The sequence below is a fragment of the Pelecanus crispus genome, chromosome 1 (assembly GCF_030463565.1).
Source record: "Pelecanus crispus isolate bPelCri1 chromosome 1, bPelCri1.pri, whole genome shotgun sequence".
Classification (NCBI taxonomy): Eukaryota; Metazoa; Chordata; class Aves; order Pelecaniformes; family Pelecanidae; genus Pelecanus; species Pelecanus crispus.
In genome coordinates, this window is record NC_134643.1 from 154,085,768 (window position 1) to 154,096,328 (window position 10,561).

The window sequence follows — 10,561 nt, forward strand, 5'->3', positions numbered from 1 at the left end:
CAAATTTCTGGAAACAGAGATCCAGAAACAAAGCACTGCACTTTTTTCTTACATATATCCCTTTCCATTTCTCTTCAGCCCACATACCATGGGGCTGACAAACAAAGTCAAAGGAGTTGAAAAGCTGACAGTGCTTTTGCAGTGCATGCCAGGAACGGAGCCTTATTCCGTGGAGGGTTACAGGAGCGGTGACATACGAGAGAATATTAGGAAAGGCAGAAACCCCAGGTTTCCTGACTACAGGCAGTCCCAGTTCTTCCCATCTCTAATGATCGTTATGGTAAGGTGCAGGATTCTCTACCAGCATCTATGCCAGAACAGACATCACATCTAACCCCCTGGATGTAGCGAACTTCATCCCAAGTTTCAACAGACAAAGGTTGAAGAAAGTGTAGATTAGAAATAAACAATAAATATTTAACTGTGATGATAATGGAAGGTAATTACCTGTGAAGGTAATTAAAACTAAGACATTTTACTAAGGGCTGTGATGACTTCTTCGTTAATGGGCGTTTGAAAATTCAGGTCAGATTCCTTCCTCCTCCCCTTTCCTACACGTGCACCTGTCGTCAAAACAGAGTCAGTTCAGGAGTATTGTTTAACGGCTGTGTGATGCAGAAAGTCAGAAGAGATGATTATGGAGTCTTTGTACAACCTATGAACCAGTCTAGGACGCAGACCCCTCACGCAACTGTTTTCTAGCCTCTCTGCACTTGTTCTGGTTGGAAAGTCTCTCCTGCGGTGTTGTGTCCATGTTTGGGTGAAATTTCACTTGGGGCTTGCACAGCAGCATTAATATTACCCTGTCTTCACCAGAAGTCCCTGAGTACATGCCTAAATAACAAATGCTAGGCACAGGAGTGGTGACAATGCTTGACTCGCTGCCAGAAGATTTGCATAAAAGCATTCACAGCAGGGCAGCTTAAGGGTATTCTGATTTAATTTAGAACTAAAACATAACTGTTCTTCATTAACAAAAAACACTCTGTTTCCAGAGTCTGACCCTGAGCCCCCTCCCAACCCATAAAATGACCAAAAAAACCCCATGATAGGCCAAATAAGCAATAGTGATGGAAGGTAACCATTACCCATTTACAAGGATTTTCTGCATACACATTTCCTTACCTTCACACAAATACCTTATGGCGTCTGCAGCTGTAAAAGGATTATTAACAGAGTGGTTTGTGTTCCCACCACACACTGAACACCCCAGTTGCTATGTGGGTGTCAAACTTCAATCAAGGCAAGGTGTAGCAGCCATCGAAAACTTACTGTATATCTCTGAAAGGCACAGCACACGCACAGTGCCACTCAGGTGTGCCAGAGGTGCTGTCCTCCAGTAAAACTGGGTCCATAGCAGTGGTGCTCCAGGTTGAAAACCTGCCAGTGAGTCAACAGCGTGAGCTGCCCAGAGGAACTTCCTGACAAGCGAAATTGCTGTTTGTGTTTTGCTCAGCATGTCACACCCTGTATATCTTACTTGGAAAACAGCGTGTGAGCCGGAGATCACATTGCCTGGGTACAAAGGTGCTGGTGGAAAACAAGGTAAGGAGGTCAAGAGTACAGCCAAGAAACCGTTGCTTGCTTTCTGTCTCAAAGAGGGGATTTTGAGTGCGAGGAATTCTACAAGGGGACTTGCTTGCATGCCCGAGAGGGTTGGAGAGAGCAATGTTAATCAGGTGGAAAGAAAAGGCTAGCAGCAGATAGGATCACATGAGTGTCCCTTTCTAGCCCACTTGCAGTGAATGGCAATTGGCCAGCTTTTCATGTTCTGCATGGGTCACTTCACGAACTACAACAGGCATTGTAGTTTCCGCTGGCCTAACCCTCAGGTTTTTCAGTGCTGCTTAACCGTCCAGCATAGCAAACCTTTCCCTGCCCAACATGCAATTTAATGTCATCTACAAAATGGCTGAAGGTGCGCTCTGGCTCATCATCCAAGATCAGCGATGAACGTATCAAACAATACTGACCTCTTGTATTGACCTTGGGATGCTCTGTTTGCTACGCTGTGCCACCTGGACATTGAGCCGTTGACTACTTACCCTCGAGTCCAGCAGTTCAGCCAACTCTCAATCCATCTTCCAGTTCTTTCACCCAACCTGTGTTTCCTCAGCTTTCAAATGAGAGTCCTGTGGAGACCACATCAAAAGTAATTTTAGAGACAAGATAAACAATATCCGCTGCTGTCCTCTTGTCTCCAGAGAGAAGGCAGCCAGGCTGCCCAGGTCCGATGTGACTGTGGTGAAGCCGTGCTGACTGATCCCAGCGGCCAGCCGGTACTTCATGAGCCTGAAAATGGATTCCCAGGGCACATGCTGTGCAATCCTTGCTGCCCAAGGGATGGAGAGGAGGCTGACTGCCCTGGTGATCCCTAGATCCTCATTCATTAGTGTTAGCCTTTTTCCTGTCACCAAGGAGGTCTCCATGATTTTCTACTGATGACTGGCAGCAGCCTTGCACTCACATCACACTCTGCATGAACACCCTCCAGCCCCAAGCATTTGTGAGAAAACTGTGTTCAGTATATGAAGACTTGTGCAGTGCATTAATACACGTACCATAGCAGAACCACACAGATAAACTCTTCCTGGAGTTAAGGTTGAGGTGAATGGACTTGTGTGATGTGGCTTTATTTTGACACATGCTCTTCACATACTTACCACCAGAGTGAAGTAGTGTGATTGACCCTTAAGAAACGCATCGAGCCCATTTGTGTACATCCTAATCCATACCAACCCCCTTCTCCCCAAAATCAACCTTGAACGTCAAGGTTGCAAAGTCACGGTCAAAAGTCCAGTAGCATTAGAGTGGTCTAAACAGGCATGAATTTACCAAGAGAGATCCTAGGGCTTTATTCATGCTGGCAAGTGATGGGGCCCAAAAGGAGCTGATCTGCAGAGCCAAGAGCACTGAGGAGGCCACATCCACACTGGAGGCGTTTCTCTTCAGACTGGCTGTAGCCTGGCCTTGCTCAGGGGAGGACACATCAGGTGCTCAGATTCAGCTCAGGAGCCCAGTTCTCGTGCCCCACCAGCAAGGCATGTGAACCACAGAATCAAAGCGGTGGGTCAGCCCTGAGCTTCATTTCAAAGGCACAGTCCTGACCCACACTATAACTTGCACTACACAGTCTGTGGTTGGATAGCCTCACAGCCAGCATTAATCCCAGCTGCCCTGGCCTCTAGGGAAATGTCCCTGCTAGTCCAGGCTCCCTAACTTGTCCCCTCACATTTATGCGTTATGCCTAGCTCTCCTCCTCCATGGCTGGGCAGCTTTTCCATGCTTTGTTTTGTCCTTCAGTTCATGCTTATATGATTCTGCCCAGAGCGTGACTGAGAAAAGCCCCCATCTTTTCTATTCCTGTAGAGTTTTCCAGCCAGTAATTATCTTCCCAAAATGCCTGTGAGGTGAAGGAACATGTATTAACCTGGCTTGTAAGTGGAGAGCTGGTGTACAGAAAGCCTAAGGAAAGGACACCCACCTATTTTGGAGTGCCAGCTGATGCATCTAAAACCTGATTTAATATTATATTCAGACTACAGCCTTGACTGACTTCAGTTGCAGCTGTGAACAAACAGGGCTTGTGCAAGTCATATCCCAAGGTTTGCGGTCAGAGAATGAAGAACCTGTTACCAGTGACCACTTGTGAGAAGTCAGGGTTAAATGACATAATTAGCATCATGCAAAACTTTTGTGGCAACTGCTGACATTGTAAGATTATCTTTTTTCTTCATGCAGTTCTACCCTCTCTCAGTACCCACCTTCTATCTTCTGCAAGAGATAACAAAACAGAACCACCGGCATCTTACTCTTTGTCGAGACCTTGCTCAAGGCAGGAGCACCCATTTCTCCAGTACAATGAATGAGACATGAATTCTGTGAAAAAATAGCATGTGACGATGTAACAAGAATAACTCCTACACTAAGAAGCGTGGGTGAGAAAGGCAGGGGGAAGCCCCTCATTTTGGCATTTCCCAGCCTTTGGTACCAGCTGTTGCAAACTTGGTACTTTCTGAATGTAAATTTCTAGACATAGGCAAAAAAAAAAAAAAAAAAAAAAAAAGGCAAAAAGCGAAGCAAGTCCCATCAGCCCCAGCATCCTTCATAGGTTCTTAGTGCAAGCTTTTTTGCTCCATCAATCCCTTGCTTCTCTTCTGTCTCCCACCTCGTTGGATCTCAGTTCTATTGCTCTTCCTTCCCAAGCATCCCTGAATTGTTCAGCATCCTTACCAATGCCTATAGCCCAGATTCCCCCCCAGGTATCCTTGCCCCCCCAGCCCCTTAGTGGCTCACTACTTGGGTCTAGCACCTGAGGCTGCAGCAGGCTGTTGCAATGAGGCGCAGTGATTGATGGAAGAGCCCTGTTCACCATTTGCAGGCTGGGACAGGTCATACCCTCTATGACGAATTTACCCACCAAGCTCTAGGGCTTTTCCCAGTTTGTGTGGCCTGAATTCTTCAATGATTTGTCATTTCCCCAGTGGTTTTATCACACAATCAGCAAAAGGCACATTTCAAACAACAGAGTGACTTCACCTTCTCACTGAGTTTTAAGTCCTTCATCCCTTGCAAGAGAGCAGTGTAGCGCATCAAGACTTTTTTCCCATCAAGGGCACAATACAACCTAATTTTCCTAAAGGATATTCCCAGAAATGGCATAACCATTCCAGCTCTTAGAAAGAATCAGCAAAATCAGAAGTACTCACAACCAGAGATTTATGGAGAAAGCATTTAGGAAACCTAATTGCAGCTGGCACTATCAGCTCTACATCCTATAAAAGAAACTGCCTCAGCCAAATGCCCTAAACTGCTTGTAAGCTCCTCCAAGTTGAAGATGAAGTGCTCTAGGATTCAGTCACACTTGCAGAACTCACCTCAAATAACACAGGTGTTAAAAAACCCAAAACTCAAGTAACCCCATGAAACCCCAGGTTCCCTGACTCTCACCCATGCCTGCCCTCGCAGGTAGAGCATACATTAAATCTTTCTATGCCTTTAGCTCAAGTAAAGTGCCTAGCCGACTGAATATGTTTTGGAATAATACATTACAAAGAAAGCCCTCAACTACATGTTAAAGCTTCAGGCAGCTAATGAAAGTATTGCTCACAGTCTGGAGCATCAGGTTGCTGTACCAAATGCAAACACATAGACCTCTGATCATTTGTGTGTCAGGGCAAAATTAAAATAACGCATCAAATTAAGGTCCTCACGGTATTCAGCATAACCCGCATTAGCCGTAAGCACTGGCAGCCTACATGGTAAGTTCACTCTGCATGATTAAACCCAGAGGTTACAATTGCCTTTTAAAGGTATCTGCTGATAGTAGAGCCATTAATGCTTTATTCCTGCTCTGTCTCCTACAGCAACTTTTCACCTTCTCTAAACATGTTACAAACATCTTCAACACTCCCAGCCTCATAAGAGAAGTTTTGTTTACAGGGTGCAGTCATCAATAAAGCCTATTTGGTATATTCTCCCCGCAGCAACTGCTTCTTCACGTCTGATGATGGCAGTTCCCCTCTGCAGAAAGCGCTTGATATTCTCCCCTTCAGGAATGGGGAAGAAGAGGTGGACTGAAGCTTCATGATTCATTTTCAGGAGGTGATACCTGTTTGAGCAGGATCAGTAGAGCCTGCAGCAGCGATGCCTTGTAAAAGTCCTCCTGAGCAATGACACCGCGCGGATGTCTGCGTGCACTGTGCCACACTGACAGTCGAGTCAGTCTGGCCAGTTAGAGATGGGGTATCTGGATTTGGAGCAGGAGTCTAGTTTCAGCGTGCTGCCCAACCTCTCCCTTGGATTAGGAAAGGAGGGGGGCCAGGAATCCCAAAATCTTTAAATGAAGAAGTTACTCCATGATAACTCTTTACCTTCTCTCGTTTCCTACCAAGTCACTTCTGCTTGTGTCAGACATCCAACTCAAACATGGACAGGGGAAAGCACCGTAAGCTAAAGAAACAAAGTTAGGGAATTAAGTCCACACTCCTGGCTCCTTACAAAATTTGATATTTCTTCCATCATCTCCAAATATGATTAACGTGTGCTAAAGAAGATAAGGAGGCAGGAGATGGCAACAGCTCCCTGGCTATAGCCCATCTCTTGGCATACAAGACTGGGCTGGATGTACCTCGCTGTGTGAGGCTGGCCCCACCTGCCCCTGCTGCTCCTTCTCCTCAGTCGGATCACCCAGCACTCACACACCAGCCCTGCTCTGCCATGCTCGCAGCCATGGCTCACTGGTCTGAGAGGAGATGGGACCTGCAGGATCAGCTGGGACATGAAGTCAAGGCCTCTGCTGCTTTAACAGACAGTGGCAGAGCAGCCTAGTATTATTTTGCTTCTTTTATATACACCAAAATGACAACAGAGCCTCAAGGTAGGAAACCTCCTCCCAGTTTCCAGGCTCAGCTGGCTCCTGGCCAACTCAGACCGGTTCGTCTTTGTGACTCCATCATCTTCTGGCTCCCCTCCTTCTCTGGATGTGTGCTTCTCCCACTCCTTCATTTCCCCCAATACAGGTTTAGACAGCAGTTATACCCCTTCTCCTTAGACTAAACAAGTTCTGCTCGCTGCCTGGGAGGTGGGCTCTTCTGTCCACTCAAATGCCAGCAGCCCGTCTCTGCATCTCTGCTAGATGCCCGCGATCGCAGCCGATGAGAACTGGAAATGGGGTCAAGGCAAGGCCTCTCCACAGCTTTAGTCACCATATTCATAGTTATTGGCCATTATTGGAAATATTTAGCTGGATGCATGCAGAATCAGGTGGTAGCTTTCTCACAGCCATGTTACACTGCCAGCTTATAGTTCTTCATGAAACCCTTTGCCTTGTCCTTCTGGCCTACCTACAGTCCAATTACATGCTTTCCAGTGCAAAGTGTTTAAACCTGAATCAGTTCCAACTAGAAGCTGCAGAAAAGAGGCCCCAAAATAACGGCAGTAGGAAAACTCTGCCAATACTACTTCAGAGCAGGAGAGGAGTGCACAAAGCAAATTTACCATGCTGTATTTTAAGACCCAAATCCATCAGTAAGCAGATTACAATAAAAAAGTATCACTATCTAATTAAGTGATTTTTCTCTGACTGGCAAGCAAGGAGACAGCCTTACACGGAGACAGCACTAATGTACATAAGTTGTTTTCCATCAGAATGGCATTTCCAATAACCTTCTAAGTCACCCCTGAACCCAATTACAATTTACTGCAGTACCCTTCTCTCACAGAGATGCATTTAAATGGTGTGCTGAGAATAAAACCTGATTAAAACACTGTTGTTATCACTGGTCAGCTTCCAGAAAAATGAAATTATGTTTATATTGCCTAGTAGTCAAGAGGAGTAAAGCAACACACTGCCACTGCTTAGAAAGCAAGGAAATAACACCTTTGCTCCGTCTTTGCCATGCAGTCCTGTAATGCTTGATGGGACAAAGGTGTAGCCTATGGGAACCTATCCGATGACATCAGAGAACAGCAAGCACATGCATGCGTGCAACCGAGACACCAAGAGGAAACTCACCCACACTACCCACTACACTTGACCTTAGGCAAAAGGTTGAGAACCTATATCCTAAGAGCAGCGAAACAAGAGTATACAAAATGGACCGAATGGTATGGAACTGTGAAAGGGGGTGTGGAAGCCCCTTCCTTGTGCTGCTTCTTTCTTTCTTGCTTGCTGCAACTCTGTCCCTAATCCCCTTCCTCTCACACATTTCTAGATCCATAATTTTAATCATAAATACATACCGCAATGGGTTTTACAGGGAAGAGCTAGGCTGAAAAGATAATGAAAGGAAAACAGATGCTGGCAGATGAAAGAAACTTGTGAAGTAGACAGAGGCACATGAATAAAGGTCATTTTGGAGTCCTGTTCTCTCTACAGTCTTTGATGAGCCTTCTTGCTCGCTGCCTTTTCACAAGTACAAGCAGCACAGCATTGCAAAGAACAGTCAGGAACCCAGGAAACTGAGAAAGTGCAAAGAGTCAACTCTTATTCTACAAAACACTTGAGGTAGAATGAGAGTAAAATAGGTGGATGCAAAGTGAAGCTTTGACGGTATGGCAGACTTCAAATTTTACTTGCTGTAAAACCTTACTGGCAGCTATTCAAAACATAAGAACAAAGATGCCAAATACAGAACAGCAATAATTTTTCCACAAGTGAACTCCTGACCAACACACAAGACATCTCAGAAGAGCTCATGCAATCTTGATGTTTCACAGTCACTACAAATCATTCATGACTGGTAACAACTCCCTGAATTTTCTCTTTGTGTTCCTCAAAATTATGGAGAACATTTTCTATTTCCTACAGCCTCTTCTGCCCTTCTGACAAGAGAGGAATCACAGGTCATACTGTGGTGTATCATCCATAAACCTCTCAGGACATGGGAAAGAAAACTAAATAAAACAGAAAGGCTGTAGACAGGAGTTAAAAACAGATCTGCAAGACTAAATGTTCCTACTTCTTAAATCACACTAGGTGCGTAACACATAGTTGTTGGAAGAGCTAGTTATTCCACAAGAGCTTTTTCTTCTCCTTGTACGCTTCCAGCATAGCTATACATTTTTCCTAGATGAGATCCATTTACTTAGGCACAACCAAGAGCCTTGGCTAGGTTCTCAGTATTAAATTGCTTTCCAGAGCACGTACAGATGCCCTATGGTCCATGTTTACCCTCCTATTTGCAGATTTGCTTTTGTCCCACAAACTGCTCAGAAATTACTTGTACACATCCAGGGTGGTCAATGTATTTCTGGCAGTTAGGGTGGGTACTGCATTTCCAGGTGTGCAACCTTCGGGATTATTTTTTCATTACTTCCTTTCCACTTCTTTTATTTTTTTTTTTTTCCCCTGTCTGTGATTTCAAACAGATACCCGCAGCAGATGCTTCATGCTTTCAGCCTGCCATGTGCATGCTGTCCCATCGGCAGCTGCTCCTCTGGCATGCACATAGACCATACAGGGGAGCACGCTTGCTCCTCTAACACCTCCCATAAAGCTTCAGCAACTTGCCTTCAGCATGGAGTCAAGCATCTCCGGGGGCTTTAAAGCAACTGCCCACGGCTTTTTTCAGCGTTGCTCTCCCAGACATTGCCTTGCCTGGGTTTACCAGTCTGGAATTTCTATCAGCGCAGTTCCTTTTTATGACTCAAAGCAAGCACACATCTTTTTTTCCCTTTCACTCCTGCCTGGATTAAAAGGGAAAAATGATGATTTTACAGTGGCTAGCCCCAAACAGCACCATTTCTGTGCTTACACCAGCCTGTTGCCACCAGCTGCATGGCTGCAGGCCTAATGCTGCTCGCTTTGTAAGGGAAACGTCTCCTACTGCATAGCAAAACTGCAGGCCTTTCAAAGCTGCTCTGGTGGCGAGGAGATGAGGCACCTCAGGCTGCTGCCACACGCAGGAAAGCAAAATGGCAGCTCAGCTGCACACAATTGCATTAAAAGCACAAAAATAGAGATTTATACAAGGCAGCACCAAAGTCAGCTGCACACATCAGCTCGAGCTGAACTCACTCCTCCTCCAGGAGGGAGGCACCCTGCGCTCGCCAGCCCAAGCACTGCAGGCTTTGCTGCTAATAGGATCATTTCCTTCTAAAACCTTCCCCACGGCAGCGGCCCAGGAACACGCACAACTAACTTAGGCTGAAAGGGAATTTTCCACCACCCACAAGCCTCCTTCTACCTTGCATAAATCTTCTCAAGCACAGGCCACAAAGAAACTGCACCAGCCTCTGCAGATGACATGTAACAAGCAAGTAACCACGATAAATCTTCAGGGCCCAACTCCCAAGTCAAGTTTCCTTTACACCCTCACATTTAAAATAAGCACACATTGAATTTACACCTCCTTCCCAGTCCCTTCACATCGCTGTAATAACAGGATGGGGGCTTAGGGTAAATCACGATGAGGCCATTAAGCAGGAACACCATTCACCACCTCTCTGTCAATTAAGGGATATCAGATACAGGGAGATACACTGATGAGACATCCTTTTTCATCTGAGAAAATAAGCTTAAGCAATCCCTATATAATCACTCTTTTCTCAGCAAACTTTCTGGAGCACAGATAAGATCAAAGGTGGCTTTCCCAGCCAACAAAGTTATTAACACCTCAAGGAAAATGTAACCTTACACAAAAGCCAGAGCTGTCTGATAGTTTCCTTGATGTGAGGACAAAGACAAGCAGCAGCAGTGGGGGGCTGTTACCCTCAGTACAAACAGGGGAGCATCTGAGCATGAATAGGAAAACAACATGCTCATCTGTGAAAAAAAGGTATTTTCAGGACATTTTTGAATTGCTACTTCTTTGAAGGAACAGTTCCCAAAATAAAAACACCTGCACGTGTATTTTTAACTACAGGAAAACATCTTCATGGCATGTGATCAGAAAGCATATGGATAATGCACTGTGTGCTGAAGTTAAAAAAAAAAAAGGGGACAGGCATCGCCCTTAAAGTTGGTTCACAAGCAAGTGAATTCTGGATCCATTTTCACCACAAGACAGACAGAAAAACCCCCAAGCCCTCAAAAAGCCACAGTCAGCTGATGTCTAGA